The following is a 16426-nucleotide window of genomic DNA, read 5'->3' on the forward strand; positions in this document are numbered from 1 at the left end:
TAGGTTTTAAGACGGAGTTGTATAGAAGAGCTTTGAACTCCAGACTAAGTGGAGAGCGAGCATTTATGAGCCAGTGGAGGTTCCTTGCTTTAAGTTTAAGATGTTTCGATTTGGCTTCTATATGTTTGCGCCAAGTGAGCCGCCTGTCCAGATGAACTCCCAGATATGTTACCTCGTCGGCTTGTGGAATGCATATGTTATTCAAGACCAGTGGTGGGCATGTTTGTTTGTTTAAGGTAAAGGTAACCTGCTTGCATTTTTGAACATTTATTGAAATTCTCCAGTCGGCAAGCCATCGTTCTACAGATGTTAAGTGTCGGGATAGGAGTGCCGTGGCTTTTATTGGGCATTTCGAGCGACTGAGTATCGCGGTATCATCAGCGAACGTGGAGGTTGTTAGATTGTAGTCTATGGGGAAATCCGCCGTATACAGGGTGTATAAGATTGGACCCAGTACACTGCCTTGCGGCACTCCAGCTTCGATTGCGCAATCGCGTGAAGTGCTTGTATCGCATCTTATTGCAAACACTCTGTTATATAGGTATGACTTCAGTAGCTTATGTGTGTTTTGGGGCAACAGCTTGATTATTTTAAACAAAAGTCCATCGAGCCACACTCTGTCAAATGCCTGCGCGACGTCTAGAAAAATGGCTGTGCAGTATTCTCGATGTTCAAAAGCAGTACGAATTTCTGACGTGATTCGGTTGACCTGTTCGATGGTTCCATGTTTTTCTCTAAAGCCAAATTGATGTGTTGGAAGTGTGTTGTTTATTCTAAGATGAGGGCTAATCCGAAGGAGTAGCATTTTTTCAAACAGCTTTGAAAGACATGTTAGTAAGCTTATCGGTCTATATGATGATGGCTGCGTTTTATCTTTTCCTGGCTTTGGAATCATTACTATGGTCGACTTTTTCCATTTTTGAGGGAAGTATCCAAGCTTGGCGATTGCGTTGAACAACAGGCAGATGTGAAGAATAGCACACTTTGGGAGTTCAATGAGCATTCTTGGAGTTATTAGGTCGTAGCCAGGCGATTTTCTTGGGTTCAGTTGCTCTTTGATAACCTTTGCTAGTTCACATGGTCGGAATTCAAAGGGTTCTTGAGGATCTAGATTGGCTGCTATTAAAGGAGGGAGAATAAATGTGTTGGTAGAGGGATTTGGTCGGAATACATTTTGTAAATGGTCAGCGAAAGCACTGGCTCTTTCTTCATCACTTCGAAACCAGGTGCCAGAGGGACTTCGGAGTGGCATAATTGGCGCTATTGGAGTCTTTAGGTTTCTGTGAGCTCTCCAAAGAGGGTACTTAGTGCTGGTGGGAGAGAGTTGCTCGATATATGAACGTTGGCTGTTTTTTTCCTCTTGTTTGAGAGCATTGGTAAGCCTGCGTGTGGCTATCTTAAGCATGTGCTTAGTAATTGGTGATCTATTAGACTGCCAATCCCTTCGTAGGCGTCGTTTATCTAATACCAGCCGCTCGATTTCGCGATTAGTTTTGATGTAGTTTGGTTTTGCATACGTCACTGGCGGGGTTGAAGCCTTTGCAGCCGAAACTAAAATGTTTTCAAGAGTTTCCGTTGACTTGTCTATATCCTCCTTTGTAGATAATGCCGTCGTTAGTTCTATGTGTGAACAGACATACTTTTGATACCTTGGCCAGTTTGTTCTAAAATTTGTGAGTCTATACGGTGGGTCGACGATGTGGGGGCGAGTTAGCATATTTAGAAAAACAGGTGAGTGATCTGATGATAAATCTGCTAGTGCTTCGGCGGTGACCATGTTGCGGGGGACATGTTTAGTAATTGCAAAATCGATCAGGTCTGGGATTTTTCTTGGGTCTGCTGGCCAGTATGTAGGCTTACCCGGGGATACATAGTCTAGCTTGTTTTCTGGCTTCGTAAGCGCATTGTACAATTGCTTACCCTTTGGCGACACAAGTCGAGATCCCCAATGGGTGTGCTTGGCGTTATAGTCACCCGCTGCGATGAACCTGTCACCTAGTGTGTTAAAGAATTCCATGAATTGATCCTCAGAGATTGGAAAGCGCGGTGGGCAGTAGACTGCGGCTAGAGTCGTTGAACCATTGTTGAGTTGTAAGGCTATGGACGTAGATTGTAAGTAGTTTTTGTCAAAATTGTTTAAGTGGTGGTGTTTTATGCGATTTCTGATGAGTATTCCAGTGCCTCCATGAGCTTTACCATCTGGATGATTTGTACCATAGAACAAGTATCCTGGTATATGAAAATTGTTTTTATTTGTGAGGTGCGTTTCTGATAGTAGCATTACGTCGATGTTTTTTTCGTAAATGAACTGTGTGAGCTCTTGTGTATGCCGTGAAACGCCATTTGCGTTCCACAGAGATATCCGTAGGGAAGCCATTATGGGGATTTTGAAGATACAAGAAGTTGAATCAGGATATTTTGGTTTTTCATGAGCTCTTGCAAAGTATTTTGCATGAACGTCATGAAGTCTTTCATGCTTTGCTGTAGGGATAGCATCATAGCTTCGATGCCACTTTGTTGTGTTTGTTGGATGTTTGTCGGTGTATGTTCGGAATGAGCAGTTCTTGTCGGTGGGGCGGGCACTTCTAGTCCGGATTTTAGGGCGCTAGCGAAAGAAATTGTTGGAGTAGTGCTTGGGACAGTTAGGGGTGGTTGAAAAATCGGTTGCGGAGAGTAGAAATTGACTTTGTTGTATGTATGTGCTGTGGCAATACGTTTGTTTAGGCGGCTCTTCAATTCTTTGTACACCACACAGCCTCTGTAGTTTGCAGTATGTTTTTCCCCGCAGTTACTGCATTTCTTCACAGACTTATCGTCCTTGTTTTTGGGGCAGTTTGCGGTAGTATGAGGTTCGCTACAGACAACACATACGGACTTAAGGGTGCAGTATGCCTTGGTGTGGCCGTATTCTTGGCAATTAGTACATTGAACTGGATTGATACGTTTGTGCGGCTCCTCCACGGTGATCCTCCGATGTAGCAAGTACTGTAAATTGTATATTGGGTGCACTTCGTTTTTCTTTAGTGCCTGGAGCTCTGGTTCGAGTTCTATTTTGAATAGTGGCTGCGGAACTTTGTCTTTGTTTAAAATATTAATAGCTGTCTTTGCAGAAAAGTTTTTGGCCTTCAGAGCCTCAATTATCTCAGCTGGTGTCACTGTTGCTTCAATGCCCTTAAGTACTACCTGTAGCCCTTTGCAACTTTTTAATTGGTATGTGTAGTAGTTTTTACCAGCATCATTTAGGTATTTAGTCACTATACGGTGGTCTGCTTCTGTTTGGATCTGTAGTTTTATTTCATGAATATTTCCTTTTTTAAGTGGGATAATGTGGAACTTGCTGTCACCAATCAAAGCAACGAGTTTATTTACAAGTGCATTTGTACTTTGTTCTCGTATGAAAATTGGTGGAGGCCTGGTCTTTTTTGGTTCCCCTACCGTTTTTTCGTTGGGTTGTTCGGTCGCAGAATCAGCCAAGATAGCATATCGGTTTGAATTATTTACTGCAGAGTTTTCATTGCCGTTGTTGGTTCGATTGATTTTGGGTTGATTACCTGCCTTATTGTTTTGAGGGCTGAGCTTTCTCTTGATTTGGATGTAGCGATCCATGCCAGTCTGCACAGTCGAAATCGACTTCTGCTTTTGTTTTGATTCTTCTTTACGTGTGACGAAGTGACGAGAGTAACTTGAATCTTTTTAGAGCGACTGGCTGAAACTTTGCCATTTTCGCCTTTAAGAATGTCACTTAGCGGCCTGGCTATAGATGCAAAGTCCTTTATAAAACTGAGATAATAGCTCGCTAGTCCCAAAAAGGATCTCACGTTGAACAAATTTGTGGGTTCTTCATAGTTTTTAATAGCCTCTACCTTATTAGGATTGGTTGCAATACCCCCGCTGGATACTATAAATCCTAAATATTCGACGCTTTCTTTTCAAAATTGAGATTTTTCCCTAGACACTCTCATGTTAGCTTCGAACAATCTATCCAGTACCCACCGAATATGATCCACATGATCCTCTAGTTGTTCTGAAAAAAAAAATTACGTCATCCACGTAAACGTTGCACGACTTTCCTATTTCATCCCTAAGTACATCGTCTATGGAACGTTGAAATATACTAGGTGCATTTGGTAGGCCAAAGGGAAGTCTGCAAAATTCGTATTTGCCGTTTGCAATTGTAAAGACTGTTTTCTCTCTATCCTTTTCGGCGAGTAGGAAAGGAAACCTGATTTAAGGTCTAACGTGCTGAAAAACCTGGTATCGGATATTTGTCGTCCACGGTCTTTAAGTTAAGCTTTCGAAAATTTATAACCATTCTTTTATGTCTACACCCCTGATCATCTGTGCATTTTTTATCGACTACCCAAACCGGGCTATTATATGGTGACCGTGAAGGTCGGATTATGCCGTCTTTTAACAATGCTTTCGTCTCCTTATTCACAAAATCTGCCACACCCATGGGGTAAGGGTAAAGTCTCATGTACATTGGTTGATCATCTTGGGTACGTATGGTGGCAACAATATTTGTATTGTAAGGCAGGGCTTTTTCCGGCTCTGCGAAGACACCCACTCTGCCAGCATAGTGTAAAATTTATCAGCAATTGGCTTAGGTACGATGACGTCCTTAATATCGGAGAAATTATTGCTGTTACACCTTACGAATTTAATTGGTTCAACTGTATTATCAGTTTTTAATGTTTTTTTTTTAGGTCCAATATTGCATTTGTCTGTGTCAGTGTATCAAGACCTATGATGGGGTCGAAGCTTGAGAGGTCTGGAAGAATGAAAAATGGAACGTCATTATCGAACTAGGCATTTAAGTTTTATTGTGTTGTATCCATGAAGCGATTTTACTTTAAATTCTTTTCGTACCGACATTATATATTTTAGTTCTGCAAGAGGCTGTATGTATATTTTCGACGACCCGGTGTCAATCAAGAGTTTTATGGTTCTCCAATTTTCCTTTCAATGAATGGTAGCAGGGACTTTAGTCTAAAAAATGAACACTATCATGAAATGCAAGTTCGTGCTCACATTCCTCCACAGCCACTTCTGCTTCCTGTTCGTAATTTTCTGTATTAGCTTAATCTTCTTCGTAAGTTAGATGGTTAATTCTTTGTTGCTGTTAGCCTGCCAGTTCCATTATAGGGACTTTTTGTTGCATCATAGCTAACTTGCCCCTGCCCTTGCCATGTGTTTTGTTGCTGAGCCGGCCGTGTCTGACTTGCCTGATTGCTAGAGTTGGGCACTGGCTGCCATTTACTAAAATTAGGGTTTTTGCCCTGGTGATGAACGTTCGTATGCCAATCCCTACCAGTTTGCTTTTTCTCAGCCCTCTGGCCTTCTCCTAAGCTTCTAGAATAGTTTAGTGCAAATTGGTAGCGTTCGTGGTTTGATTCGACTCCCTGTGTTAGAACGAGATCTGTTGGTAAGTCTTTAGGTGCTTTGGCAAATAGAATATCGGTCAAAGACTTTTTGTTCCCTGTATTTTTCGTTAAGTGACATCGCTAAAGTGGTATCGAATCTCATTATTGTCTTGTTTGTAAGGAGAGTAAGATTTTTTTCAACTTTGTCGTAAAACTCAGTCATTGTCATGTCGCCCTGTCTTAACGTCGATAACTTCTGCTCTATTAAATATACTGGCCTTTTGTCGGCGTATGTAAAATCGAGACGATTTGTCATTGCCTTGAAATTCAGCGGAGAGGTAAACGACGCAAGCACAGTGTTTGCCGAGTTTTTTATTTTGCTTCGCATTATGCCAAGTGCTTGATAGTATGTTGAACTGCCCTCGTAATTCTCGAAAACTTTAAAAGCGACATGGGCCGCTTTTCTCCACGACACATAGGTTTCACTTTTCCGTCAAAATCTGGCAAAGACTTTACTATGTCTAATGGTTCAGTACATCTTACACCTGGTATAATTTGAGCATCTTTATAAGTTTCCACTTCTGGAGTGTTCACTGTAATTTTTTCTATACGCGCACTTATTTCTTGCAGCTGTTTATCAAATATTTCTTTTTGACTAGCAATCGCACCAGCAACGGCACTCTCCACTATTGCTTTCAACTGATCTGCCGATAAGTTCATTTCGCAAGCTTTATTCTTCTTTGACCACCAATTTTCTTCTCTCCCACTTCCCACACTTTGGTTTTCTAATGCTCTCGCCACCTATTCAAACTTGACTCTAAGTCGCCTAAAACTTCCTCACTTTCATGCATCTATTTGTCATTAATAACCTTCAATAACCTTCGTTAATGTAAAGGTCGTTATGAAAGTTAGAGATTTTATTAAGTAACCAATATGCGTTGTACTTACAGAAGTTAAGTTAATCCTTTTTTCTTAATTAATATTATTTAGTGTATTGATGTTGATTGTTGATGTTGAAAGAAAATCCGCAGTTGAAGTCGGTTGAACGGAGTTTTGTTGTCTCGGGAAATGTAGGTGCGTAAATAGTATGTTGGGCGCCAGTTAATAGAGTTATGTTTTTATAGATGTCGTGGCTATGGCCTAAGAATTATATTTAGATTATATTTAAACTTGTAAGTTTATTGAATAATAATCAATGTCTGCGTGGCGACGACCGACGCGTTTGATGATCCAATTCGCTCTGCCCTTCTTTCTTAAGCTCGCCTTTGATCCCAAGCCAAAAGCTCGACTCTTATCGTGAAAGCTTCAGGGCTTGCATTGGCCTCTCTTTGCTGCTGGTTGAATATGTAAACCCTCCCCTTCTAAGAAGAAGGCTGTCCACAGACTTCTTGAGAAGGTTTATGTGTGGTGACGATATAATATAATGGCTAAAGCGGTGACCGTAGTCAGAGTGTTGCGTACGTAAAATTGAGCAGGAGATGGCATCAAGCTGCAATTGGTTATGACCATCAAAAGTAACAGCGTGCCTTATTGATTATTTATTTATTTAGAAATTACAAACATTACAGACTAGTATAATTGGATATAATATAAATATATTAATGAACTATGCACAGCGCCAATTGGTTAAGTTTGTTGTTTTTTTTTTCTTGTCAATTCTATTTGTTATTTCTTCTGCAAGTTCGGGAGGCATTGCATGAAAAATGTCGATCGGTCTTTTGTTAGTGACTGAATGAACTGTTTTATTATATTCAATGGCTGCCTGGAGTATGAGGTTGACCGTATCATCTAAGCCTCTTTCTAGTTTTAAACATCTTTCCACCTGTCCATTGGAAGTACTATGGAGTGGAGGTGCATTCTCCACTGTTACATTGAATCGGTTTAATAAGAGTGACCTGATTGATTGAGAGTTCATAGATGGTTCGTTGTCACAATACATTGTTTTTACACAAGGATAGAAATTCATTAGCTGCATTATTGCATGTTCTATGTCAGCTATTGTTCAAAAGTCTATCGGTTGCACTATCGCGAATTTGGAGAACTTGTCGATGCTGGTCAGGAAATACTTTCTGTCTGTGGAGAAAATATCTATATGTAATGTCTCGCCAATTAGTGAGGGAATAGGTATTTTCCCAAGGACTTGTTTTCGAGGATGACGGTCGTATTTGGCTTTTCTACAGACTAAGCAGTCGCTTACAATAAAAAATCTGTTTTACATTCTCCTGTGCTGCCCTATGAGCTCTGTTATGCTCGATGGTTACTATTTCCCTTTGTTCGTCGTTGTTATAAATGTCGTTGACAATTTATTTAGTATGTCGGAATATCGTTCCAGGACAATACGGGCAGTTCGCAGTATATTGCATTCGTTACATCCAGTTTAACCACGTCACGGATTCTGCCAACCAAAGTTTCCCTGTTTGCGAATTGTATCAAATGTCTCGATTTATTTCTAAATAAAACAAACGTACGAGTACAATCTGTTGTGCCTTCTTTTAAGACTATCTGATTTCCGAAACAATTGACTGGCTTGTCGACTGTTTCAATGGTATATATGAGTGAAATTTCGCTATGAATTGTCGCTATATCTGACCGAGCGTCGCTTTCAACAGCATGAATGGCTTGTCTGGATAGTGCATCAGCAACGAAGTTTTCCTTTCCTGGCTTATAGAAAATGTTAGCGTTATGTTCGTCTATAAACGCCTTCCACCTTTTAATTTTTGCGTTTGGGTTTTTGTCTGAAACGGCAAACATTAGCGGCTGGTGATCAGTATAAATGTTCAGATTTTGGACGCCATACAGATAGTTCCTTAAACTCTTTAAGTCCCATACAATAGCTAGGAGTTCGCGTTCGTTTGTTGCAAAACTAAGCTCTCTATCCTTTAAAGTCCTAGATATCATTGTAATAGGCTTGCCGCCTTGAGATAAAACCGCTCCCAGACCCAGTGCCGACGCGTCCGTTGTCAAGTCGAAGGGCTTTTTATAGTCTGGATAAAGCAGCATTACGTTTTCGGATGTAAGGACATTCTTAAGGTTTTCAAAGGCAGAACTTTCTTAGTGACGAGAGTAACTTGAATCTTTTTAGAGCGACTGGCTGAAACTTTGCCATTTTCGCCTTTAAGAATGTCACTTAGCGGCCTGGCTATAGATGCAAAGTCCTTTATAAAACTGAGATAATAGCTCGCTAGTCCCAAAAAGGATCTCACGTTGAACAAATTTGTGGGTTCTTCATAGTTTTTAATAGCCTCTACCTTATTAGGATTGGTTGCAATAGCCCCGCTGGATACTATAAATCCTAAATATTCGACGCTTTCTTTTCAAAATTGAGATTTTTCCCTAGACACTCTCATGTTAGCTTCGAACAATCTATCCAGTACCCACCGAATATGATCCACATGATCCTCTAGTTGTTCTGAAAAAAAAAATTACGTCATCCACGTAAACGTTGCACGACTTTCCTATTTCATCCCTAAGTACATCGTCTATGGAACGTTGAAATATACTAGGTGCATTTGGTAGGCCAAAGGGAAGTCTGCAAAATTCGTATTTGCCGTTTGCAATTGTAAAGACTGTTTTCTCTCTATCCTTTTCGGCGAGTAGGAAAGGAAACCTGATTTAAGGTCTAACGTGCTGAAAAACCTGGTATCGGATATTTGTCGTCCACGGTCTTTAAGTTAAGCTTTCGAAAATTTATAACCATTCTTTTATGTCTACACCCCTGATCATCTGTGCATTTTTTATCGACTACCCAAACCGGGCTATTATATGGTGACCGTGAAGGTCGGATTATGCCGTCTTTTAACAATGCTTTCGTCTCCTTATTCACAAAATCTGCCACACCCATGGGGTAAGGGTAAAGTCTCATGTACATTGGTTGATCATCTTGGGTACGTATGGTGGCAACAATATTTGTATTGTAAGGCAGGGCTTTTTCCGGCTCTGCGAAGACACCCACTCTGCCAGCATAGTGTAAAATTTATCAGCAATTGGCTTAGGTACGATGACGTCCTTAATATCGGAGAAATTATTGCTGTTACACCTTACGAATTTAATTGGTTCAACTGTATTATCAGTTTTTAATGTTTTTTTTTTAGGTCCAATATTGCATTTGTCTGTGTCAGTGTATCAAGACCTATGATGGGGTCGAAGCTTGAGAGGTCTGGAAGAATGAAAAATGGAACGTCATTATCGAACTAGGCATTTAAGTTTTATTGTGTTGTATCCATGAAGCGATTTTACTTTAAATTCTTTTCGTACCGACATTATATATTTTAGTTCTGCAAGAGGCTGTATGTATATTTTCGACGACCCGGTGTCAATCAAGAGTTTTATGGTTCTCCAATTTTCCTTTCAATGAATGGTAGCAGGGACTTTAGTCTAAAAAATGAACACTATCATGAAATGCAAGTTCGTGCTCACATTCCTCCACAGCCACTTCTGCTTCCTGTTCGTAATTTTCTGTATTAGCTTAATCTTCTTCGTAAGTTAGATGGTTAATTCTTTGTTGCTGTTAGCCTGCCAGTTCCATTATAGGGACTTTTTGTTGCATCATAGCTAACTTGCCCCTGCCCTTGCCATGTGTTTTGTTGCTGAGCCGGCCGTGTCTGACTTGCCTGATTGCTAGAGTTGGGCACTGGCTGCCATTTACTAAAATTAAGGTTTTTGCCCTGGTGATGAACGTTCGTATGCCAATCCCTACCAGTTTGCTTTTTCTCAGCCCTCTGGCCTTCTCCTAAGCTTCTAGAATAGTTTAGTGCAAATTGGTAGCGTTCTTGGTTTGATTCGACTCCCTGTGTTAGAACGAGATCTGTTGGTAAGTCTTTAGGTGCTTTGGCAAATAGAATATCGGTCAAAGACTTTTTGTTCCCTGTATTTTTCGTTAAGTGACATCGCTAAAGTGGTATCGAATCTCATTATTGTCTTGTTTGTAAGGAGAGTAAGATTTTTTTCAACTTTGTCGTAAAACTCAGTCATTGTCATGTCGCCCTGTCTTAACGTCGATAACTTCTGCTCTATTAAATATACTGGCCTTTTGTCGGCGTATGTAAAATCGAGACGATTTGTCATTGCCTTGAAATTCAGCGGAGAGGTAAACGACGCCAGCACAGTGTTTGCCGAGTTTTTTATTTTGCTTCGCATTATGCCAAGTGCTTGATAGTATGTTGAACTGCCCTCGTAATTCTCGAAAACTTTAAAAGCGACATGGGCCGCTTTTCTCCACGACACATAGGTTTCACTTTTCCGTCAAAATCTGGCAAAGACTTTACTATGTCTAATGGTTCAGTACATCTTACACCTGGTATAATTTGAGCATCTTTATAAGTTTTCACTTCTGGAGTGTTCACTGTAATTTTTTCTATACGCGCACTTATTTCTTGCAGCTGTTTATCAAATATTTCTTTTTGACTAGCAATCGCACCAGCAACGGCACTCTCCACTATTGCTTTCAACTGATCTGCCGATAAGTTCATTTCGCAAGCTTTATTCTTCTTTGACCACCAATTTTCTTCTCTCCCACTTCCCACACTTTGGTTTTGTAAATGCTCTCGCCACCTATTCAAACTTGACTCTAAGTCGCCTAAAACTTCCTCACTTTCATGCATCTATTTGTCATTAATAACCTTCAATAACCTTCGTTAATGTAAAGGTCGTTATGAAAGTTAGAGATTTTATTAAGTAACCAATATGCGTTGTACTTACAGAAGTTAAGTTAATCCTTTTTTCTTAATTAATATTATTTAGTGTATTGATGTTGATTGTTGATGTTGAAAGAAAATCCGCAGTTGAAGTCGGTTGAACGGAGTTTTGTTGTCTCGGGAAATGTAGGTGCGTAAATAGTATGTTGGGCGCCAGTTAATAGAGTTATGTTTTTATAGATGTCGTGGCTATGGCCTAAGAATTATATTTAGATTATATTTAAACTTGTAAGTTTATTGAATAATAATCAATGTCTGCGTGGCGACGACCGACGCGTTTGATGATCCAATTCGCTCTGCCCTTCTTTCTTAAGCTCGCCTTTGATCCCAAGCCAAAAGCTCGACTCTTATCGTGAAAGCTTCAGGGCTTGCATTGGCCTCTCTTTGCTGCTGGTTGAATATGTAAACCCTCCCCTTCTAAGAAGAAGGCTGTCCACAGACTTCTTGAGAAGGTTTATGTGTGGTGACGATAACATTGCCGGCTACCTCTTATAATGGCTAAAGCGGTGACCGTAGTCAGAGTGTTGCGTACGTAAAATTGAGCAGGAGATGGCATCAAGCTGCAATTGGTTATGACCATCAAAAGTAACAGCGTGCCTTATTGATTATTTATTTATTTAGAAATTACAAACATTACAGACTAGTATAATTGGATATAATATAAATATATTAATGAACTATGCACAGCGCCAATTGGTTAAGTTTGTTGTTTTTTTTTTCTTGTCAATTCTATTTGTTATTTCTTCTGCAAGTTCGGGAGGCATTGCATGAAAAATGTCGATCGGTCTTTTGTTAGTGACTGAATGAACTGTTTTATTATATTCAATGGCTGCCTGGAGTATGAGGTTGACCGTATCATCTAAGCCTCTTTCTAGTTTTAAACATCTTTCCACCTGTCCATTGGAAGTACTATGGAGTGGAGGTGCATTCTCCACTGTTACATTGAATCGGTTTAATAAGAGTGACCTGATTGATTGAGAGTTCATAGATGGTTCGTTGTCACAATACATTGTTTTTACACAAGGATAGAAATTCATTAGCTGCATTATTGCATGTTCTATGTCAGCTATTGTTCAAAAGTCTATCGGTTGCACTATCGCGAATTTGGAGAACTTGTCGATGCTGGTCAGGAAATACTTTCTGTCTGTGGAGAAAATATCTATATGTAATGTCTCGCCAATTAGTGAGGGAATAGGTATTTTCCCAAGGACTTGTTTTCGAGGATGACGGTCGTATTTGGCTTTTCTACAGACTAAGCAGTCGCTTACAATAAAAAATCTGTTTTACATTCTCCTGTGCTGCCCTATGAGCTCTGTTATGCTCGATGGTTACTATTTCCCTTTGTTCGTCGTTGTTATAAATGTCGTTGACAATTTATTTAGTATGTCGGAATATCGTTCCAGGACAATACGGGCAGTTCGCAGTATATTGCATTCGTTACATCCAGTTTAACCACGTCACGGATTCTGCCAACCAAAGTTTCCCTGTTTGCGAATTGTATCAAATGTCTCGATTTATTTCTAAATAAAACAAACGTACGAGTACAATCTGTTGTGCCTTCTTTTAAGACTATCTGATTTCCGAAACAATTGACTGGCTTGTCGACTGTTTCAATGGTATATATGAGTGAAATTTCGCTATGAATTGTCGCTATATCTGACCGAGCGTCGCTTTCAACAGCATGAATGGCTTGTCTGGATAGTGCATCAGCAACGAAGTTTTCATTTCCTGGCTTATAGAAAATGTTAGCGTTATGTTCGTCTATAAACGCCTTCCCCCTTTTAATTTTTGCGTTTGGGTTTTTGTCTGAAACGGCAAACATTAGCGGCTGGTGATCAGTATAAATGTTCAGATTTTGGACGCCATACAGATAGTTCCTTAAACTCTTTAAGTCCCATACAATAGCTAGGAGTTCGCGTTCGTTTGTTGCAAAACTAAGCTCTCTATCCTTTAAAGTCCTAGATATCATTGTAATAGGCTTGCCGCCTTGAGATAAAACCGCTCCCAGACCCAGTGCCGACGCGTCCGTTGTCAAGTCGAAGGGCTTTTTATAGTCTGGATAAAGCAGCATTACGTTTTCGGATGTAAGGACATTCTTAAGGTTTTCAAAGGCAGAACTTTCTTAGTGACGAGAGTAACTTGAATCTTTTTAGAGCGACTGGCTGAAACTTTGCCATTTTCGCCTTTAAGAATGTCACTTAGCGGCCTGGCTATAGATGCAAAGTCCTTTATAAAACTGAGATAATAGCTCGCTAGTCCCAAAAAGGATCTCACGTTGAACAAATTTGTGGGTTCTTCATAGTTTTTAATAGCCTCTACCTTATTAGGATTGGTTGCAATACCCCCGCTGGATACTATAAATCCTAAATATTCGACGCTTTCTTTTCAAAATTGAGATTTTTCCCTAGACACTCTCATGTTAGCTTCGAACAATCTATCCAGTACCCACCGAATATGATCCACATGATCCTCTAGTTGTTCTGAAAAAAAAAATTACGTCATCCACGTAAACGTTGCACGACTTTCCTATTTCATCCCTAAGTACATCGTTTATGGAACGTTGAAATATACTAGGTGCATTTGGTAGGCCAAAGGGAAGTCTGCAAAATTCGTATTTGCCGTTTGCAATTGTAAAGACTGTTTTCTCTCTATCCTTTTCGGCGAGTAGGAAAGGAAACCTGATTTAAGGTCTAACGTGCTGAAAAACCTGGTATCGGATATTTGTCGTCCACGGTCTTTAAGTTAAGCTTTCGAAAATTTATAACCATTCTTTTATGTCTACACCCCTGATCATCTGAGCATTTTTTATCGACTACCCAAACCGGGCTATTATATGGTGACCGTGAAGGTCGGATTATGCCGTCTTTTAACAATGCTTTCGTCTCCTTATTCACAAAATCTGCCACACCCATGGGGTAAGGGTAAAGTCTCATGTACATTGGTTGATCATCTTGGGTACGTATGGTGGCAACAATATTTGTATTGTAAGGCAGGGCTTTTTCCGGCTCTGCGAAGACACCCACTCTGCCAGCATAGTGTAAAATTTATCAGCAATTGGCTTAGGTACGATGACGTCCTTAATATCGGAGAAATTATTGCTGTTACACCTTACGAATTTAATTGGTTCAACTGTATTATCAGTTTTTAATGTTTTATTTTTTAGGTCCAATATTGCATTTGTCTGTGTCAGTGTATCAAGACCTATGATGGGGTCGAAGCTTGAGAGGTCTGGAAGAAGGAAAAATGGAACGTCATTATCGAACTAGGCATTTAAGTTTTATTGTGTTGTAACCATGAAGCGATTTTACTTTAAATTCTTTTTGTACCGACATTATATATTTTAGTTCTGCAAGAGGCTGTATGTATATTTTCGACGACCCGGTGTCAATCAAGAGTTTTATGGTTCTCCAATTTTCCTTTCAATGAATGGTAGCAGGGACTTTATTCTAAAAAATGAACACTATCATGAAATGCAAGTTCGTGCTCACATTCCTCCACAGCCACTTCTGCTTCCTGTTCGTAATTTTCTGTATTAGCTTAATCTTCTTCGTAAGTTAGATGGTTAATTCTTTGTTGCTGTTAGCCTGCCAGTTCCATTATAGGGACTTTTTGTTGCATCATAGCTAACTTGCCCCTGCCCTTGCCATGTGTTTTGTTGCTGAGCCGGCCGTGTCTGACTTGCCTGATTGCTAGAGTTGGGCACTGGCTGCCATTTACTAAAATTAGGGTTTTTGCCCTGGTGATGAACGTTCGTATGCCAATCCCTACCAGTTTGCTTTTTCTCAGCCCTCTGGCCTTCTCCTAAGCTTCTAGAATAGTTTAGTGCAAATTGGTAGCGTTCGTGGTTTGATTCGACTCCCTGTGTTAGAACGAGATCTGTTGGTAAGTCTTTAGGTGCTTTGGCAAATAGAATATCGGTCAAAGACTTTTTGTTCCCTGTATTTTTCGTTAAGTGACATCGCTAAAGTGGTATCGAATCTCATTATTGTCTTGTTTGTAAGGAGAGTAAGATTTTTTTCAACTTTGTCGTAAAACTCAGTCATTGTCATGTCGCCCTGTCTTAACGTCGATAACTTCTGCTCTATTAAATATACTGGCCTTTTGTCGGCGTATGTAAAATCGAGACGATTTGTCATTGCCTTGAAATTCAGCGGAGAGGTAAACGACGCCAGCACAGTGTTTGCCGAGTTTTTTATTTTGCTTCGCATTATGCCAAGTGCTTGATAGTATGTTGAACTGCCCTCGTAATTCTCGAAAACTTTAAAAGCGACATGGGCCGCTTTTCTCCACGACACATAGGTTTCACTTTTCCGTCAAAATCTGGCAAAGACTTTACTATGTCTAATGGTTCAGTACATCTTACACCTGGTATAATTTCAGCATCTTTATAAGTTTCCACTTCTGGAGTGTTCACTGTAAATTTTTCTATACGCGCACTTATTTCTTGCAGCTGTTTATCAAATATTTCTTTTTGACTAGCAATCGCACCAGCAACGGCACTCTCCACTATTGCTTTCAACTGATCTGCCGATAAGTTCATTTCGCAAGCTTTATTCTTCTTTGACCACCAATTTTCTTCTCTCCCACTTCCCACACTTTGGTTTTGTAAATGCTCTCGCCACCTATTCAAACTTGACTCTAAGTCGCCTAAAACTTCCTCACTTTCATGCATCTATTTGTCATTAATAACCTTCAATAACCTTCGTTAATGTAAAGGTCGTTATGAAAGTTAGAGATTTTATTAAGTAACCAATATGCGTTGTACTTACAGAAGTTAAGTTAATCCTTTTTTCTTAATTAATATTATTTAGTGTATTGATGTTGATTGTTGATGTTGAAAGAAAATCCGCAGTTGAAGTCGGTTGAACGGAGTTTTGTTGTCTCGGGAAATGTAGGTGCGTAAATAGTATGTTGGGCGCCAGTTAATAGAGTTATGTTTTTATAGATGTCGTGGCTATGGCCTAAGAATTATATTTAGATTATATTTAAACTTGTAAGTTTATTGAATAATAATCAATGTCTGCGTGGCGATGATCCAATTCGCTCTGCCCTTCTTTCTTAAGCTCGCCTTTGATCCCAAGCCAAAAGCTCGACTCTTATCGTGAAAGCTTCAGGGCTTGCATTGGCCTCTCTTTGCTGCTGGTTAAATGTGTTAACTTATATATATATAGTATATATATGTATGCAAAAAGGCTTTGGCTATTCGTTTGCATATGGCACAGTGGCCATCAGCGTTTGATTTTGGACCACTGTGATCACACAGTACAGTTGCACAGGCACATAGGTATTGTGATGCGTTTGCCAGGGTATGTACGTCACCATGACGTGATGATCACCGTTTGATTCCACGTCATCTTGGTAGCACTTGAC

The sequence above is a fragment of the Drosophila melanogaster genome, chromosome 3L (genome assembly GCF_000001215.4).
Source record: "Drosophila melanogaster chromosome 3L".
NCBI lineage: Eukaryota > Metazoa > Arthropoda > Insecta > Diptera > Drosophilidae > Drosophila > Drosophila melanogaster.